Source organism: Macaca thibetana, chromosome 12 (genome assembly GCF_024542745.1).
Source record: "Macaca thibetana thibetana isolate TM-01 chromosome 12, ASM2454274v1, whole genome shotgun sequence".
Lineage (NCBI taxonomy): Eukaryota > Metazoa > Chordata > Mammalia > Primates > Cercopithecidae > Macaca > Macaca thibetana.
The window spans coordinates 103,361,189-103,382,550 of NC_065589.1; the positions used below are offsets into that span (position 1 = coordinate 103,361,189).

Genomic DNA, 21,362 nt, shown 5'->3' on the forward strand with positions numbered 1-21,362 from the left:
TTGTATCTTTCATTGGATTCTCTGTGTAGTATATAGTCACACACACAAAATGATTTAATATTACTCGTAGTGTTGATGAAAAGAGTCAAACTCTGTAAAATAATTTAGGAGATTTATTCTGGGCCAAATAAGAGTGACCATGGCCCGTGACACAACCTTCAGGAGGTGCTGAAAGCATGTTCCCAAGGTGGTCGGGGTACAGCTTGGTTTTATACATTTTAGGAAGGCATGAGACATCAATCAAATACATTTTAAAAATACATTGTTTTGTTTCAGAAAGGCAGGACAACTCAAAGCCAGGGCTTCCAGGCTATAGGTAAATTTAAACATTTTCTGGTTGACAATTGGTTGAGTTGATCTGAACACCTGGGATCAAGAGAAAGGAAATTGGCCTGATGTGGTGGCTCACGCCCATAATCCCAGCACTTTGGGAGGCCGAGGGGGGCGCATCACCTGAGGTCAGGAGTTTGAGACCAGCCTGGCCAATATGGTAAAACTGCGCCTCTACTAAAAATACAAAAAATTAGCCGGGCGTGTTGGCGGGCACCTGTAATCCCAGCTACTCAGGAGGCTGAGGTGAGAGAATCCCTTGAACCCAGGAGGCGGAGGTTGCAGTGAGCCGAGATCGTGCCACTGCACTCCAGCCTGGGCAATAGAGTGAGACTCCATCTGAACAAAAGAAAACAATAATAATAATAATAGAAAGGAAATGTTCAGGTTAGGATAAAGGATTGTGGAGACCAAGTTTTATTGTGCAGAAGCTCTCAGATAGCAGACTTCAGAGAGAGAGAAGGTTGTAAAATGTTTCTTATCGGACCTAAAAGGGTGCCTGGCCCTGAGCTGATTATCTTCTGGATCTGGAAAGGAAGGATGAAAAACAAAGGGGAAAGGGTATTTTCTGTAGAATGTGGATATTTCCCACAAGACTTTGCAGAGCAATTTGAAGGTATGGCAAGGGAATATATTTTGGGTTAAATGTTTTGATTATTTCCTTGTCTCATAATGTTATGCCAGAGTCAGACTGGAAAGTAAGTCGCAATATATAGGGTTAAATAAAACCCATCTGATGGGAATTTATGGTTTGTAGGGCATGACTCCCTGGACCTCTTAGATAGGAATTTGTGTAAGACAAAAAATCAGAGCTTAGTCCTCAGTAGATACCTTTGAAATTAGGGAAAGGATAATTCACATAGATTCAAATGGTGATGTTTTCAATGTGTTGTAAACTATGAATAAAAAAACAATTCTCCTGCAGTTTCTGACCCTTGTGTTCCAATTTACAATTGCTTCCAAGCATATTTCCTATCCTATTGAAGGAATTCTGATTTGGAAAAATGATTTTATAAATATAATACGACCATACTTCTCACTGGCTATGGCCCTGACCTCCCTCTGGCCACTTCTTGTCTCCCTCATGCTCTCTGTCCCAGGCCTATTGATCACCTGCACTTTCCAGTGTGTTTTGTGCTCTTTCTGTCCTCTTACCCATTGTACACATAGCTTCTTCTCTCTGAAACAGTATATCCACCTTTTGCCTTCAACAGATTAACCCTAATTGTCTTTCAGGATTCCTCTCTGGTGACCTTCAACCAGGACCCTGGGCAAATCTGCATCAATACACATGCCAAGTTGCATTAAAATAATGTGTTTATTTTCTTCCGTTTCTGAATTGCAGACTTTCTTGAGATCATACATGTTTAGTACTTTATTTACCTTGATAAGCCTGCAGCCTCATACCACATCTGGCATTTAATAGGCCAACAGAACTAGTGACCCAGCATGGGGTCCTGAGCTAGATGGTCAATCTCTCTGCTTGGGAAGGTTGATTGAAGGTTGATTATTTTGGAAAACAAACGAGTGGTAATGACCAAAAAAGTTGACAGTTCTTCTTTTTCAGGATGTATGTATTTTAGACAAAAAAATGCTACATAGGCTAAAGAAATTAACAACTACTTTTAGAACTAATTTCATGGAGAAAGAAGCAATGTAGAAAATCCCTGGTACTAAGGAAACTTTCCTGAAACCACTGAAGTGACTAAATTCATGTCACATAGTTGATGCCTTAAGAGACCTACTGTTATCCAGTGTGATCACTAAATGATAGAGCTGAATTTCTGCCCCATCCTAACTCTGCTTATCCTTAAATATCAGGATGCCTGCTGTAAGAAATTTTTTTTGTAATCAAAGCAGTTGAGACTGGTTAAAACCAAGATCGCTGACCAAATGACTGTTAAATGACCTCAAGTTTCATTATAATCTCATTTCCTTGCTAAATGGGACTCCCACCAGCACCATGACAGTTAGCAATTGCCATGACAATGCCTGGAAGAAGTCATAAAAGGAACAAAAGGAAGGTGGTACTACTCGTTCTGGGAAGTTCACTGCCCTTGCAGTGAACTTAAAAAAGCGAGGGGATTACTCCCCTCGCTTTTAATGTTCAACCCCTTTATTAGAAAAACAATTGTATATTTTAAACCACTCATCCCTCACTCATCAAGAAGTTGATTTGTAAGCCATGTTCCTGCTCCTCAATTCTATGACCATTGAATAAAACCTTCACCGCTTGACACTCATATTCAGTTTTATGTCATGGCTTCATGACACCAAACAGGGAAAGACTCCATTTTTATGGGTACTGGCTTTGTCAGTAACAAAACTAGTGACTCAGAATGGGGCCCTGGGCTAGATGATCAATCTATCTGCTTGAGAATCACCCTTACCCACCCTAGAGACTCGACAACTGATACCTGACAGCATCAGTTGGCAATGGACACACATTTCTCCTGACTTTCCATGCAGGGATCAGCTCTGGGGAAGGTAACGTACCATTGTTGTAAGAACATAAGCAAGCAGGCAAAGGTTATATAGCTGTATTGGGAAGGACCCCCTAAGCTAAGCACAGTGGGGATGCTTGCCCAAATTCAGGGTTGTGCACAGGGATGCCCTGCATGAGGCCATGGTCCCATCCTCAGTAGAGGGCCCTGTGGGAATTCTCTAAAGTGTGAGAGGAACCAGAGCATTTGAGGAGGATGATACAGAGACTGAGAGGTGAAGGAACCACTTTTGAGGGATTAGAAGAAATCCCCATTCTAAGGCTAAAGTGCCTAGGGGAGAACCTCTGAGACAGGGTGCCAGGGACACCTGGGTGGCCTTCAGGAAGACACCAGAGACAGCTGGGTACAATGGCCAATATTGGTTTTGTGCACAATAAGGAAAATCTAGAGTTCAAATGGTTAACCTGCAACTTTAGGGTTAAGTAGAGTCTTCTAAAGCTCTCTGTTTTCCTCTCTTTTCTCCTCTGCTTTGAATCTGGTGTTAATAAGTTGCTGGGGCTGAGAGAAGACTCATTATTTATGGTCTAACTGAAATGGAAACATTAGGAAGTCATTTGAAACTGAAAAAAAAAAAAAAAAAAAAGTAAAAGAAGGTTTTTAAAATAAAATGCCATAGAAAATACTTTACCCAAATTTTGATTCACAGCCTTCCTTGGATTATGTACTGGGGAAACAAAGTTTAGCTAGGGGAATAGGTTCCAATTTTGTTTAAAAAATTAGATTCATTAAAAAATAAATAAATAAAAAATTTTAAAAAATAAAAAAATTATAAAATAAAAAAATTAAAAATTAAAAATAATAAAAAATAAAAAGATAAAAATAAATAAATAAAAAGTACCTTAGACCTTAAAGTATAATAAAAATAAATAGATTCAGCTATATTTTATAAAATGGGTAATTTATATTACTATCTCATGGCTAAAATTTCAAGGTAAAAGCCATTGGATCTTGTGTGTATGTGTGTGTGTATGCATAAATGTGTTTATATGTATACATTTGTACTATCCTATGTGGTATGTCTAGCATGCTACCAAGTGGCTTCTAAGTAAATGAATACTCATAAATTTTAAAAGTCCAAATATTCTTTAAGTTTACATGAATTTAGTAATTTTTGATTAAAAACTTGTTTTTTTAATAAATTGAAATTAAAAAGCCTTGAAAATTATTAGCATACATTCTTATCTGTGTTTACTGATTAAGATGTCAAGGTTTGGCACAAATGCTGTAAGACTACAACTGCAGCCAAAAATAAACTTGTGTAATTTTTTGACAGATAAGACTAACTTAATATTGCAGGTTCAATAAAAACAGAAAATTCTTGTTTGTTAGTGGCAAAATACCTATGTGTTTAACTTTAAGTTTCATTCTTAGGTAAACACCTGATATTCACAGGCTATAAAAATAGTTAATAAAAAATTAAATTGAAATGATAACTAACTTTCTCTAATATGTGCATTTTCATAAGTAATCTAGATAAACTCTTAAAAATGAAAGAATTAAATACATATAAAAGGGATAAATACTTGTAGGTAAACTTTTTGTGTAATTTAAAATCTTAAAATTATTTTAAATTCAATAGTAAATGCTTGCTAGATGTCTGGGTCATTTCCAATGAAAAGGGATTATAATATGAAAAAACATGTTTCTAAGACTTGTGGAATAGTTTCACCTATAAAATGCTGACATCTAAAAAACCATTCAGGATTTCTTACTTCTCAGGTCTTTACTAAAATGTGAGGCAACTAAGAAAAAGAGTTTTAATTAATATACAATTCTGTAAGTTGGGGTATTTTTGTTGACCAGAGATAGAGTTTAACTGCTGAGACCAGCTCGATCGGGGAGACCCTAACCCAGTGGTGCTAGAGGAATTAAAGACACAGACACAGAAATAGTGAGGTGTGAAGTGGGAAATCAGGGGTCTTCCAGCCTTCAGAGCTGACAGCCCCAAACAGAGATTTACCCACATATTTATTAACAGCAAACCAGTCATTAGCATTGTTTCTATAGATATATGATTAACTAAAAGTATCCCTTATGGGAAACGAAGGGATGGGCTGAATTAAAGGAATAGGTTGGGCTAGTTAACTGCAGCAGGAGCATATCCCTAAGGCACAGATTGCTCATGCTATTGTTTGTGGCCTAAGAATGCCTTTAAGCAGTTTTCTGCCCTGGGCAGGTCAGGTGTTCCTTACCCTCATTCCCGTAACCCCAAACCTTCCAGCTTGGGCATTAGGGTCATTATGAACAAGTTACAGTGCTGTAGAGATTTTGTTTATGGCCAGTTTTGGGGCCAATTTATGGCCAGATTTTGAGGGGCCTGCTCCCAACATTTAACTGTAGAAAAGCTGAGGTGGCAGAATTCTGAAAGAGCAGCAAAAGGTTTATGTTTATGCCCATATTAAACATATGGGCCATATATGACCAGCCCATCTATTTACAATATGCAGGATCTGGGGTTTTCCATACGCATCTGTACTGCCATCCCTCAACTTCAGATTTATCCCCATCAGCACACTCATTTCTTTCCTGGATCTGCCTTGGCCATAAACGATACAACTCTTCTGGGTGATATCCCATCATATAAATCTAGGCATTATCTCCTAGTGTCTCTGGGTCTCTTCACAGTATTTTTTTTTTCTTAAACTTTTTTTTTGAAGATGTCTTGCTCTGTCACCCAGGCTGGAGTGCAGTGGCATGATCTTTGCTCACTATAACCTTCATCTCCAGGGTTCAATCTATCCTCCTACTTCAGTCTCCCCAGTAGCTGGGAATACAGGCACAAGACACCATGCTAATTTTTGTATTTTTTTTGTAGAGACAGAGTTTTGCCTTGTTACCCAGGCTGGTCTTGAACTTCTGGGCTCAAGCAATCTGCCCACCTCAGACTGTTGCTGTTATTACAGGTGTGAGCCTCTGGGCCCAGCCTCTTCCCAATCTCTGACTCCAGAGCACACTAGGGGCCTGTCTCTTCAGTGAAGGAGGCTTCCACTGGTGGTGTTGAGAGCATCTTGGGCATTGACTCAGGTGCGGGGGTTACTCTCTTCTTAGAGATAACCCTGATAGAGCTGGCAAAGGGGAGACAGTTCACTCTCTGATGGCTGTTTACAGCTGTACCATGGGTACCAGGGTTCACCTGAGACCAGGGTGGGGACTGGCAGAGAAGCACTCATAGCTCCATGAGAGGCACTAAAATCAAGGTCCCGGGGTTCAACTTGGGAGATGTGGTAACTGAGGAGACCATGATCTCTGACTTTCTGGATGACATGGGTCAACATCTTATGCTGCTTCATACGGACTCCTGTGTATGGAGCATGGAAAATAATACCCGTGTGGGCACTGACAAACTGTTCCGAGAGCTTAACAATCCTAAAATCAACATGTAACTTGTGATCTTGGCAGATGGGGCAGGGATTCCCAGCAACTTTATTCCTGTTGGTAAAGTTTTGTCCTAAAATAAAATGACTTCTTATTTTAAAAGAGGTAGTACAAACAAATCAGAAGGTCAAAATATGCTGTTCATGGTCTCAGTCCTAATAAAGATTGTAGGAAACAAATTTATAAAATAAATTTTGTATGTAATTTAATTGCCTACAATTAAAAAGAAATTATCTATAACAGTCTTTCTAAGTTTGGTCACCTATCTTAAGATTTTTCCAAGGTATTAATTTACTCTTAAAATTATAAGAGATTTGTTTTTTAATTCTATAATCTTAGACCTATAACTCACTTACCCCCAGTGGCTTCTGCAGGCAACACACCTCATTCTCACCAATCACCCATTGATTCCTTTCAGAGAGTGAACCTGGATGGTACCCAGTGCAGGGCATCTTACCAGCCTTCCTCTATGATTCCCTCTGGCAAGTTACCAATGGGAAAGAGGAATGGTTATTGTACATGTTCTCTTCACAACTTCAGATATTCACAACTAGAAGTCACATTCTAAATGATTGGGGAAAAATCCTGGGGATTTAAAACCTCATTTAGAGTATTTTTGAGACCCATAACCCCAACCAAGCAGATGTCCAGTCCCTTTTGAACATTCTCCTCACTGGATGAAAAATTAAAAAAAAAAAAAAAAAAAAAAAGAAGAAGAAAGAAAATAAAATCCTCTGTTATTAGAAGTGCTAGGGAGGAAATGGACAGAACCCACAGAGACAAGATAAAAAATCCTGTTAAGAGACCAGGGAATGAGGTTGTGACAGACCTTGACCCCCTTTGGGATCCTGAGACAGGAATGAAAAAGGCAAGATTCAGGCATGATGAAACATTAATGTTAAAGGGAATAAGGCCACAGAAGAAAGACCCACTAACTGGAGTAAGCTAAGAAAATTTAATCAACAACCCCAGAAAGGTCTATATATCTTCCCAGAGAGGTTGAGGGGAAAATATGAAGTTGTATACTGCTCTTACTCCTGATTCAGCAGAGGGAGAGAGGCAGTTCTGAAATCTATTTATCTCCCGGAGGACATCAGACATTAGCTATAAACTCCAAAAGGTAAAATTAGAGCTCAATGCTCCCATCTTAAGACTAATATACCTAGGCAATAAGATGTTCAACAACCAAGAAGGGGAGGAGGAACATAAAGAAGAAAGAGAGGCCAAAAAGCAAGCCCAACTACTGGCTGTTACCTATTTGCATTCAGTTGATGCAGAGTGAAGATTTGCAGTCCTTGTGTTTTTCAGAAATTAAGCATAGTTTACTTACTAAGGGCTTTGAAGGCTCTTGGAAAATCACAGCCCCGGTGAGTTACTGCTGGTCCTCTAACCAATAGAAAAGATTCCAAAGACCTAAGAGACTAGGATCAAACCAATGTGTCTTCTACAAGGAAAAGGGTCACTGGAAAAGGGACCCATCTTGAAAGGAAAGGGAAGGGGGAATGTCCCACCTAGGTGTTTCAGAGTAGCAGATGGTCAAAGTAGAAAAAAAAAGTCTACAGGTCCTAGGGGCTCCTCAGTTGGCCCTCTACTTATACTTCAAGGTGTCCTGACTGTCACTGGATGTAGGGGACAAGCCTGTTGGGTCCTTGGTTGACACAGGGCCACCTACTCTGTTTTGAACACACCCAGGGGTATACTTACTTAACAAAGTGGCAGGATTTCCCAGATAGAAAAAAAAACCCAGCAGCTAACATGGACTGTGTCGTCTCAAGAGTTCAAACCCTATACCCAGTCTCAAAAATATTTGGAGAGGCCTGGAGTTACTGACTCTTGAACAAGGAACCCTCTTCCAATATGTGGATAACATCCTTGTTGCCAGCCTTTCTAAAAAATTTGGGATCAAAATACCCGTTAACCTTTAACTTCCCAGCAGAAAGGAGTTCTAAGATATTCCCCCAAAAGCACAAATATCTCAGCAACAAGTAATCTATCTGTAGTTACTCCTAGAAGAAGAACAACAAAGTTAGTCCCAAGGGAGATGGGAAGTAATATGCCAACTACAGCAATCAAAGACCTGGAAACAACTTCAAGGGTTCCTGGGCATGGCAGGATTTGGCAGCCTCTGAATTGCTAGCTTTGACCTCATTGCCCATCCTCTATAAAAATAATTAAAAGGACACAGGGCCTTTTAAATGAATGACAAAATGTAACCAAGCATTCCCCAAACTTAAAACACAGCTCACAAGGGCCCCAGCTTTAAGCCTACCCAACTTAACTAAATCTTTCTATCTTTATGTTCATGAAAAGGGAAAAGCCTTAGGAGTACTAACTTAAAGGTTGGGCCCACTGACCCACGTAGTATCCTACTTTTTCATGCAGTTGGACCCAGTTGCTAAAGGCTGGCCACCCTGCCTTTGGTTGATGGCAGTCATGGCCCTCCTTTGAAAAGAGAAAAGTTTGGACAACCCCTAACCATCTGAACTCTCCACCATACCCAGACCCTCATAAAAGAAACAGGAGTAGAATGGCTATCTCCAGGCAAGGCTCTCCAGTTGCAAAGTTATTGCAGGCTGTAAGAAATTTAGCTCAGCTGGCAATAGTTCATGGCCATGGCCACCAGAAGGGGAAACTAAGGTAATTAAAGAAAATAATAAAGTCAATCTAATGCCAAAACAAGCAGCTTTAAGAAAGTTACCCTTCAAATGCCACTTTTGCTTTCCCTCTTGAATCCTGCTCCTTGTTTTAAAACAAAACAAAACAAAACAAAACAAAAAACCCTGGTTTACTCTTTAAAAAAATGGAAAAAGCCCTCCAAATTGGAATATACCTGATGTTCTAAATCATCCAGGAGGGCTAATAAGTCCTCATGAACAACTTATTTTCCCAGAAGAAATTACATTACAGGCCATTAGAGAAGCTCATTCTACCACTCACTTTGGTCATGAGGCTCTTCAAAACCGGCTTTTCAAGAGCATGATGGCCCCAAAGTTCAGGGAGCTAGACAAGGAGATGGTTGAGATTTTCCCCACATGCTGTGTTAAAAATTCTAATAACCACCTCTCAGAGTTGGGTGGGGGAGGCAAAAGGGAGCTGCTCAGTTGGTGAAGTACCAACATAAACGTCCAGGGGAAGATTGGAAAATTTATTTCACAGATATGCCCAGAGCCTTAAAAACCTTTAAATACCTCCTGGTTCTCATTGACACTTTTCTCAGGATGGGCAAAAGACTTTGCCACCCACACTGAGATTGCACATGAGATGGTAAAGTTACTACTGAAGAAAAATTGTCCTCAGATTCAGGCTGCCTGAGTCAATTCAAAGAAGTATTGGACCAGCATTTACATGTTCCATTACTAAGGCTACTTCTGAGGGTCTCAGAATAAAATGGTATCTACATGCCACCTGGAGACTGCAGTCTTCATTTATAGGATATACCCAGCTAAAGGTAGCTGCGTGAACCTAAGGAATAAAGTCCCTTTTACTGAGTTGAATCACTCTCAGATCTAAAATTACTGATATGTTTGAGGGCAAAAACCCTCAACCAAATAAGTTACCCTGGGCCTGCATATACTTTCTGTCAGGACTTTGTTTACTTGCCCTCTTATATGTATCCTCATCTTTGCTTTGGGAGTAACCTTGTTGCATCCAGAGCCTACCGTGTTTGGAAAACACATGACCTCAAGGAGATTGCCCCCTATGGCACCTAATCCCCAGAGAAGTCAAAATCTTTGTTTCCTGTCCCCCTTTTGCCCAAGGAATAAAAGGGTGATTAGGTTTATTCTAGCTTCCATCAGGATAACAGGCAGTCTCCTAAAAAGCTGGGGAAGATTTGCCTACCATGAGATTACCCTCTGCAACCTCATGACAGTTATGAAATGCAAGTTGATGAGAATGATGATCCCCTTACGTGAATTCTCCCTAGTCTCATTAGCCAATATTGTGCTTGGTAACTATCTGGCTCTTGATTACTTGTCAAAACAAGGTGAGGTGTATATAGTATAGTCACCAAGTCTTCCTCTTGTACTTGGGTACAAGATTAATTCAAAAAGACATTAAAATAATCTACAACCAGGCCAAGTGGTTCCACCAATTAACCAAAAGGACACAGACCCTCAAGGAATATAAAAACATCATAAAATAGGCCATCCCTAATCTCACTTAGTTCTTGTTCTTCCTGGGCCCTTTAACTACTATTGTACTTCTCTTGATTTTGGGGTCCTGTCTCCTAAATTGTCTGGTCTTATTTGTGTCTAAACAAATAGAGGCCGTAAAACTACAGATAGCAGTTACTCAGTGATATAAACAGCTAGACTCACACCCAGGAGATAACTAGACCTACCTAAGATTAGCTACAGAATAATTTCACTCCTCGGGGGACATATCAGCATCCAAATTCAGCTTGAAGAAGTTATAGAAGATGGATCCTCACATGTTTGAACCTCTAAAGAAGTGAATATAAGAAAAGGGGGGATTTGTTACCCAGTGTGATTACTACATGACATACCTGAATTTCTACTCAACACTAACTCTGCTTATCTTTAAAAATCTGGATGTTTGCTGTAAGAAGTTTTCTGTGTATTCAGACTAGCTGAGACTGGTTAGGTCCAAGATAGCTGATACGGTTTGGATCTGTTTCCCTACCGAATCTCATGTCAGATTGTAATCCCCAATGTTGGAGGTGGGGATGGGTGGGAGGTGATTAAATCATGGGGGTGGTTTCTCAGAAATGGTTTAGCACCACCCCCTTGGTGCTGTTCTTGTGACAATGAATTCTCATGAGATCTGGTTGTTTAAAAACGAGTGGTACCTTCCCCCTCACTCTCTCTTGCTCCTTCTTCAACCATGTAAAGTGCCTGCTCCCATTTTGCCTTCAACCATAAGTAAAAGTTCCTTGAGGCCTCCCCGAAAGCATATGGACCATGCATCCTGTATATCCTGCAGAACTGTGAGCTGAATAAAGTTCTTTTCTTATACATTATCCAGTCTCAGGCATTACTTCACAGACGTGTGAGGCCAGACTAATTCAGGAAATTGGTGCCAAAAAGTGGGGCATTGGTATAAAGATGCCTGAAAAAGTGGAAGCAACTTTGAAATTGGGTAACAAGAAAAGGTTGTGAGAGTCTAGAGGGCTCAGAAGACAACAGGAAGAGGAAGGGAATTTTGGAACTTCCTTGAGACTTGTTGCATAGCTGTGACCAAAATGTTGATAGTGATATAGATGGTTAAGGCAAGGCTGAGAAGGTCTCAGATGGAAATGAGGAATTTATTGGTAACTGGAGCAAAGGTCACTTTTGTTATGCCTTAGCAAAGGGTTTGGGTACGTTGTTCCCCTGCCTTAGGGATCGGTGGAACTTTGAACTTGAGACTTATGATTTAGGATATCTGGTAGAAGAGATTTCTAAGCAGCAAAGCGTTCAAGATGTAGTCTGCCTGCTCCAACAGCTTATGCTCATATGTGCGAGCAAATAAATGACTTAAAACTGAAACTTACATTTAAAAGGGAAATAGAAAGTGTAAATTTGGAAAATTTGTAGTTTGGCCATGTGGTAGAAAAAAAAAAACAAACAAGCACCACTTTCGGGAGGGTGGGGGGGGGGCGGAATTTAAGCAGGCTGCAGCAATTTGCATAAGTGAAAATGAGCCAAGTGTTAATAGCCAAGATAATGGAGAAAAGGCCTTGAAGGCATTTTGGAGACATTTGCAGCAGCCCCTCCCATCACAGACCTGTAGGTCCAGGAGAACAGAATAGATGTCTTGGCCAGACCAAGGGCCCCTTTGCCTTGTGCAGTCTCAAGATACTGCTCCCCACATCCCAGCTGCTCTGGCTTTAGCATCAGCCCAAAGGGCAGCCGATACAACTCAAGCTGCTGCTGCAGAGAATGCAAGCCATAAGCCTTGGGAGCTTCTATGTAGTGTTAAGACTGTGGGTGCACAGATTATAAGAGTTAAGGTTTGGTAGCTTCTGCCTAGATTTCAGAGAATGTATAGAAAAGCCTGGGTGTCCAGGTAGAGTCCTGCTGCAGGGGCAAAGTCCTCATTGAAAACCTCTACTAGGGCAGTGTGCAGGGGAATTGTTGGGGAGGAGACCCTATGCAGAGTCTCCACTGGAGCACTGCATAGCAGAGTTATGAGAAGAGTGCAACAATCCTCCAGACCCCAGAATTCTAAATCTACCAACATCTTCTACCCTACACTTGGAAAAGCCTTAGGAACCCAATAGCAGCCAGTGAGAGCAGTTGCAGAGTCTGAACCTTGCAAAACCAGAGAGACAGAGCTTCCCAAGGCTTCAGGAGCTGACTCCTCATACTAGTTTGACCTGGATGTGGGACATGGATTCAAAGGTGATTACTGTGAAGCTTTAAGATTTGATGACTGTCCTGCTGACTTTCAGACTTGCATGGGGTCCGTAGCACCTTTTATTTTGGCCCATTTCTCCTCTTTGGAATGAGAATATTTACCTAATACTTGTCCTTTCATTGTGTCTTGGAAGCAACTAACTTGTTTTTTATTATACAGGCTCATAGGTGAAAAGGACTTAACTTGTCTCAGATGAGATATGGGACTTTGGACTTTTGAGTTAATGTTGGGGAATGAGTTAAGATTTTGAGGGACTGTTGGGAAGGTGTGATTGTATTTTGCAGTGTGAGAATAATACAACATTTGGAGGGTCGGGGCAGAATAATATGGTTTGAATCTGTGTCCCTACCAAATCTCATGTAGAATCATAATCCTCAGTGTTGGAGGCGGGGCCTGGTAGGAGGAGATTGAATCATAGAAGTAGATTCTCATGAATGGTTTAACACCATCCCCTCTTGGTACTGCCCTGGTAATTATATGTGAGTTCTCATGAGATCTGGTTGTTTACAAGTGTGTGGCACCTCCCCTTCACTCTCTCTTGCTCTTACTTTGGCATGTGAAGTGCCTGCTCCCACTTTGCCTTCTGCCATGAGTAAAAGTTCCCTGAGGCCCCCCAAAAGAAGATACTACCATGCTTCCTGTACAGCCTCTAGAGTTGTGAGCCAATTAAACCTCATTTATTATGAATTACCAAGTCTTAGGTATTTATTTATAGCAAGGCCAGAACAGGCTAATATAATAGCTGACCAAATGTCTTCAAAAAGACCTCAAGCTTTATTATTATCTTATTTCATGTTAAACAACACTCCCACCAGTGCCATGTTGACATCACTATGATAACGATCAAAAGAAGTGATAAAAGGACAAAAAAGAAGGCAGCACTACCTATTCCCAGAAGTTCACTGTGCATTCCTGAAAAAGACATGAATATTCCTCCCTGTACTTTTAATGTTCAACCACTTCATCAGAAAACCCCTTCATGTTAGCCCCATCACCCCATACTAGATGAGAAGTTGATTTCTGAGCCATGTTGCCACTTCTCAATTCTATGGCCATCAAATAAAACCTGCCCTGCTTGATGCTCACATTCAGTTTTACGTATTGACTTTGTGACACCAAACAGGGAAAGACCCCATTTTGGGGAGACTGGCTTGGTTGGTAACACTACTTTCTCTTGAATCATAAATTCCTTGTTGTGTTTGAAAGTACCTTGGAAGACGCATAGACCAATGGAGCACAATAGAGAGCACAGAAATAAGGCAGCTCACCTACAACTATCTTATCATTGACAAACCTGGCAAAAACTAGCAATGGGGGAAGGATTCACTATTTAATAAATGGTGCTGGGAGAATTGGCTAGCCATATGCAGAAAATGGAAATTGGAGCCCTTCCTTACACCATATACAAAAATTAGCTCAAGATAGATTAAAGACTTGAGTGTAAAACACAAACTATAAAAACCCTACAAGAAAACCTAGGCAACACCATTCAGGATTAGGCACGGACAAAGATTTCGTGATGAAGATGCCAAAAGCGATTACAACAAAAGCAAAAATTGACAAATGGGATCTTATTAAACTTAAAAGCTTCTGTACAGCAAAGAAACTATCAACAGAGTAAAAACACAACCTACAGAATGGGAGAAAATTTTTGCAATCTATGCATCTGGTAGATGGTATAATATCTAGCATCTCTAAGGAACTTAAACAAATTTACAAGAAAATAAACCACCACCCCATTTAATAGTGGGCATAGGACATGCACTGACACTTTTCAAAAGAAGACATACATATAGCCAACCACCATATGAAAAAAGCCTCAACATCACTCATCATTCGAGAAATGAAAATCAAAACCACTATGAGATACCATCTCATACCAGTCAGCAAGGTTATTATAAAAAGTCAAAAAACAACAGATGCTGGTGAGAATATGAAGAAAAAGGAACATTTTTACACTGTTGGTGGCAGTGTAAATTAGTTCAACCATTGTGGAAGACAGTGTGGCAATTTCTCATACACAGAGGCAGAAATACCATTTGACCCAGCAATCCCATTGCTGAGCATATACTCAAAGGAATATAAACCATTCTGTTATAAAGATACATGCACTCATATGTTCATTACAGCACTATTCACAATAGCAAAGAAATGAAATAAACCTAAATGCCCATCAATGACAGACTGGATAAAGAAAATGGTACATATACACCATGAAATACTATGCAGACATAAAAAGAAATGAGATCATGTCCTTTTCAGGGACATGGATAGAGCTGGAAGCCATTATCCTTAGCAAACTAATGCCGGAACAGAAAACCAAATACTGCATTTCTCACTGGTAAGTTGGAGCTAAATAATGAGAACACGTGGACACATGGTGGGAACAAAAAACACACTGGGGTCTGTCAAAGGTCAAGGGGTGAAAGGAGGGAGAGGATCAGCTAGAATAGCTAGTGGACACTCAGATTAATACTTGGGTGATGGGATGATCTGTGAAGCAAACCACCATGGCACACGTTTGCCTATGTAACAAAGCTGCACATTCTGCACATGTACCCCAATGTTAAAAATAAAAGTTGGAAATAAAAAGGAAAAAAAAAGATCTAATCTATTATAGAATGTGGGAAATTAGACCATGTTGGTTCAATGATCAATTCAGAATATGATCCCATTAGAAGTGACAGGTGTGATGGTCAATTCACTTGACTGGACCACAGGATGCCTAGATATCTGGTGAAATGTTATTTCTGGGTGTGTCTGTGAGGGTGTTTCTGGAAAAGAGTAACATTTAAATTGGTGGACTGATAAAGCAGATTGCCCTGTCCAGTATGTGTGTGTATTTTTCGAGGGCCAGAACAGAACACAAGGTTAGGGAAGGTTGCATTTGCTCTCTGCCTGATTGCTTCAGCTGGGACATCAGTCTTCTGTGTTTGGTGTACCAGTTCTCAGGCCTTTAGACTTGGACTGGAACATACACCATTGGTTCTCTATCTCCCAGGCCTTTGGATTCTACTACCACCAAATTTTCTGGGTCTCCAGCTTATAGATGGCAGATTGTGGGACTTCTCATCTTCCATAATTGTGAGCACCAATGCCTTATAATAAATATCTTTATATTTTATATATATATGTGTGTTTGTGTGTGTATATATATATATAGAGAGAGAGAGAGAGAGCCTTAGCGTTCACACTTTTTGGTAAACATTGTATAAAGCTCACTGGAAGAGATAGAATTTATATTTTGTCAGAGAGACAACTAACCTAGTAATATTCTACCCTCAATTTAAAAGAACTAAGACATAAATGCTTAGTTTAACTTAACCCCTAATGATTTCTTTAAGACCAGTGATTTTCAGCTGGTTGTGTAGTGGATACTGTGATGCTCCAACTACACTGTCTATCAGAATTAAAGGACTTATTCTACAGCTTCTGACAGTGCTGCCACCTGCTAGCTTTTAGCTATCAAGCATTCCTATGATTTGCTCTCAGCTGAAGACAGTCTATTCACGCAAACTCTCACTCTGTCTCTGGGGGCAGACTATATGCATTAAATGGTTGATAGGGAAATAAAAGCCATAAAAGCCTTGTCACTCCTTACAACCTTAGGATTTTTTTTTTTTTTTTTTTTTTTTTTTTTTTTTTTTTGAGACAGAGTTTTGCTCTTGTTGCCCAGGCTGTAATGCAATGGTGTAATCTTGGCTCACCACAACCTCCACCTCCTGGGTTCAAGCAATTCTCCTGCCTCAGCCTCCCAAGTAGGTGGGATTACAGGAATGTGCCACCATGCCTGGCTAGTTTTGTATTTTTAGTAGAGACGGAGTTTCTCCATGTTGGTCAGGTTCGTCTCGAACTCCTGACCTCAGGTGATCCACAACCATGGGACAATTTAAAAGAGCCATTATAGCTTCAAAGATTCCTTCAGGGTTCATTGACCTTTTCTGAAACTCAATTACAGCCCAACTTCACCTTCTGCCCAAAAATGCTTCCTTCCTTCCTCCCAGCCAGCATAGGTACTAATTCTGAGAACATTTCCTAATAAAATCTGGCTCTTGTATTGAGAATGGACACTAATAAACAAAAATATAAATACACAGGTCAGTTGAGATGACACTGTAGTAATCTTGGAAATAAATTTTGAAGGTAGCAGTGGAAGTGCTAGAAATATTTAGATTTTAAACAACAGAATTTCCTGAAGACTGGGTGTGGGATTGTAAGAGAAAATGATGACTCAAGGATGACTCCAGTGATCTTTGCTTGAGTACTGGAAAAATGGTTTGGGTGCGGGGGCTATGGCTGGAGTAGATTTTGGAAGGGGTTATTAAGAATTCATTTTGAAGTATGTTGAAGTATGTCTGTTAGATATCCAGTGGAGATGTCAAGTAGACAACGGGATTTACAGAAATTCAATCTGATAGAGAGTTATGGGTGACAAATATCATTTTAGAAGTCTTTGACATATACTAATGTTTAATATGAGAATAGATGATACCTCCAAGAAAATGAGTATAAATAAAGAAGAGAAGAACACTAAAGACTGATACTTGAATATACCAATTTAGGGACTGGGGAGGAGAATCAACAAAGAAGACAATGATGGAATGACCATTGAAGTGGAAGGAATACCAAGGGAGAATAGTTGGAAGACACATGGAAAAGTATATAAAGGAGAAAGGGTAAAGGGTATGATCAACTACTTAAAATGCTGCTACAGATCAAATAAATTGGCTTTGATCACTTTGATGGTGAAAATGATGGCAGTATTCATAATGGGGTGATGAGATATAAAACATAATCAGAGTATTTATACAAGCATGTTTGAGTAAAGGAAATAAAATATCTCTAAGTATTTTGCTATAAAGAGAAGGAGAATAAGTAGTTGGTAGGGACAGTGAAGTCTGAACAACTTTGGTTTTTTTTGTTTGCTTGTTTGTTTGTTTTTTGTAGAGACAGGGATCTCATTATGTTGCCCAGGCTGGTCTCAAACTCTTGGCCTCGAGGAATCCCCCAGCCCTAGCCTACCAGATTGCTGAGGTTACAGGTGTAAACCACCATGCCTAGCCTTTTTTTTTTTTTTTTTTTTAAGGAGAAAGGATAGTATATTTGTATGCTAATAGGAATGATCAAGTGGATAGTAAAACATTAATGATAAAAGGAGGAATTTCTAGTGAAATGAACATGGGTTAAACAAGAGTAGATAGGCTATACTAGGCAAGTAAAGAGAATGCTATGGCCAGGTGCGGTGGTTCACGCCTTGAACTCCAGTACCTTGGGAGGCCGAGGCAGGCAGATCACGAGGTCAGTAAATTGAGACCATCCTGGCTAACAAGGTGAAACCCCGTCTCTACATAAAATACGAAAAATTAGCCGGGGGTGGTGACAGGGGCCTGTGGTCCCAGCTACTCAGGGGGCTGAGGCATGAACCCGGAGGCGGAGCTCACTGTGAGCCGAGATTGCGCCACTACACTCCAGCCCGGGTGACAGAGCTAGACTCCATCTCAGAAAAAAAAAAAAAAAAAAAAAAAAAAGAGAGAGAGAGAATGCTATTAGATATGAACATGACAACAACATAGCAATACAAATAAATACATGCAAAGTATTTTTATGGAACAGTACTTGGAAATAATTGTTGAAATTTCTTCCATAAATTTTTTATCTAGAAAAGGGTACAATATAATCAGATTAGTCAGTTGATTACTTTAAAATACAAAGTGAAATGCTTTTAAAGATTGGGTATTGGAAACTTTTTTGGCTACGTATACTTTTAGCATAACTAAATAATAATCTATCTTTTTAATATGCAATAAATCCAAAGCCAAACATTATATGTGCTATTAAAAATGTGTTTATGAATAAATACATGCTTTTTGCTACATATTAATTTAGGGTAAATACTATACATCACATGCTAATGAAGAAAAAGTCAAAAATGTGCCTAGGAAAAATGGATGTTATTAAAGATTCTATTTAATTAATCATCAAAAATATAACTATAAAATGTATTGCTTAAAGTTAGAACTTTATCATATATCACACAAAATGAGTTGCATAACTGTTAACATTACTCCGAAGCATTTGTTAGGCAACATATTACCAAGAATGTATCAAAACAGATCCAGGAAAATAGTTAGCATCTTCAGTATATCCTGATTTAACTAATCTATTTTATGTAAGACATGTAAACATACGTCAGATTCCAATAGCAAATTCTGTAGCATTGGGCCACACAACTTACAAAAAAGAGCATCTGGAGACAACCTGTGAGAAAATCTCTTTTCCATGGTTATTATCCACATAGGTTCAAACTCAATTTCAGCTATTGTTTGTATTTATTCAGGGTCATATTATAGGGGACTACATGCAAAAACACTGTCCTTCTAACTGCTGCCCATCTGCTTAAAATTTCATTTCAGTTATGATCGTTGCTCCATTTCCTCTTTGAGTTTAATTTTTCTTCTTTCTGGGTTTGCTAAAAACAAACATAATAATCTCAACTATTGTCATTTGAAGCAGAGATGAATTATTGCCATTAAGCGAAGAGATATTTGTTGTTGCAGTATGAATGGCTCATTTGTGAAGCAATGTAATCTGCTCCTCCCAAGATCTACATCTTCTGTCACCATAGAAAAGTCAGGGCTCTACAAAAGAGATCAGACGCTAATGTTTTGACTGGTTAAATTTGAAGTTGGTCTTGACCGTTACAATACCAATCTTTTTTTTTTTTTTTTTTTATGTGAATCAACGTGGATTCATTTGTTTGTGTAAATTTCTGTATAAAGAGTGACTAGCCTTTAAGCTGCCATTTTGTCATTTACTCATCGTGAAATATCTGGTACAAATATTTCTTCAATAGCCATCAAGCAAATAAGAGTGTTTCACATTATATAACCTGAGATGTCTGAAGTTTAATAATTTTTGTTTTACCAAGAAATATGTTGAGTTGGAATTACATTTTTCAGTAAAGAAACACAGAGCTATAGCTAGCTATCATTGAGCCATCTACCTATCTATCCATCCCTTTTGATATATATGATACATATCATCTGCTGCTGAGGTACTTCCCCTGATATCTTATATTTAAGAATTGGGAGGCTAATTTCCTTGCTATGAAGGTCCCAATTACTAAGCACATAGGGGTTGAATTCTGCATAAGCATTTTTCCAAAAGAAATTTGTTCTTCATTTGTGTCATAAGTAATCCAAACCTATCTGCCAGTTGAATGGGCTATTTCATTTAGACCTTAAGACATTACTTTTCCTTTTCTTTTTTTTTTTTTTTAGTTTTTTTATTTTTATTTTTTTAGTTTTTTGGTCATATTTCTGCTAACTATATGGCTCTTTTCAAACAGTTTTCTTGCCATTGATGCATGGTCAAAGACTGTCAGGCTTTTTGTCTCTGGGCATGGAACCAAGAAAACAAACAAAAAAATGGAAAATATTATTCTATTGGGAAGGTGCTGCATTTATCTCTAGGCTCTGACCAGACAATCTCAACTTATCTTTTCATTTTACCATTTCTATAGACTTTCCACACAAACTTGAGCCTCTTACTCTTTGGATAATCTAAACACGAGTCATATTAATCATATTTGCTTCTCCAAGAGATAGAAAGCAAGAAAAGGATAATAAAGTTAGGTATTAGTAGTTGATTTGCAGGAATCGAAACAAATCTGGAATTAGTTTTTGTCATCTCTGTCAAAGACAAATATGAGGAGTAGGGTGTTCTTTACATAGAATAGCCTACATTAAAAAAGTCTGTATTTTGCTAACATATCTCCTCAATATGTATTTAGGCTGATAATCAGGGCTATTATTTTTTGGTCTTATAGGCTTATGCTAACCTTTAAAGCATGTGTGCATTTGTGTTTCTCTGTGTGTGTGTGTGTGTGTGTATGCATGTGTGTATATATGTATATATATGTAAAATAATGTATTCTTAGCACTTGAAAACTTCTACCACTATTACTATATAACTTAAATACTATGTATAATAATTTTTTTAAAAAAACAGCCATATGGAAGAGTCACACACTGTCAGTTGTAAATATCAAATCAAATGTCTTGAAATATCTAAAACTATATGTAGTAACAAATGTTTGAATCAGCAAACTGGATGTAAACTGAATTTTTGCTGCAGCATTTTTATTACCTGTATTAATTAACCTGTATTATTTTTGTATTTGACAATATGAAAATTTCTGTGTGCATGTTAATGATCTGTCCACGTATTTTCCTTTAAGTTCCCTATGTTTCAGTAACAACATAAAATCAAGTTCTTTGGCAGATTACATTTGTTCCAACTAAATATAAAATGTATTCTGGGTTGGAGAAGGCAAGTTGCACCTGAGACAACGATGTAGTCAGATGCTTTTTGACAGTGGTTCATGGAAGCTTACATTCCCTCTGGTGAAAACTAGCATGACAAATTAAATCCTAGGATATAAAAAAGCACATTATAGCATGGATTTTGATAATAGATATGGTGATTACAAAAGGTAGCAGATTATTTAAGTAGTAAAATAGAAGCTTTTTATATGATATATTTATGTTAATATTTTAAGTTAAACAATATCTTTATGGAAAAAAATTTCAGTTGAAAAAACAGGAGGGAAGAGCCTTAAACTGTGGTGCAGCTCTAAAGAAAAGCCTTAGGTGGCCCAATAGGATGTTCCTGCATAAATAATTCAAAGAGTATTGCATAGGGTAGTCACCAGGCCCTAAGTCCCTGTCATGTTCAGTGAGCAACTGAGAGCTGACCAGAGAAAACGTATATATGACTCAAATACCATAATGG

At 38.8% G+C, this 21,362-nt stretch overlaps 1 pseudogene; it reads right to left on the reverse strand.

The window, feature by feature from the left end:
• Positions 1–5,787: 5,787 nt before the first annotated feature.
• Positions 5,788–21,362, reverse strand: part of LOC126932341 (28S ribosomal protein S18b, mitochondrial-like) — a 96,222-nt pseudogene continuing 80,647 nt past the window's right edge.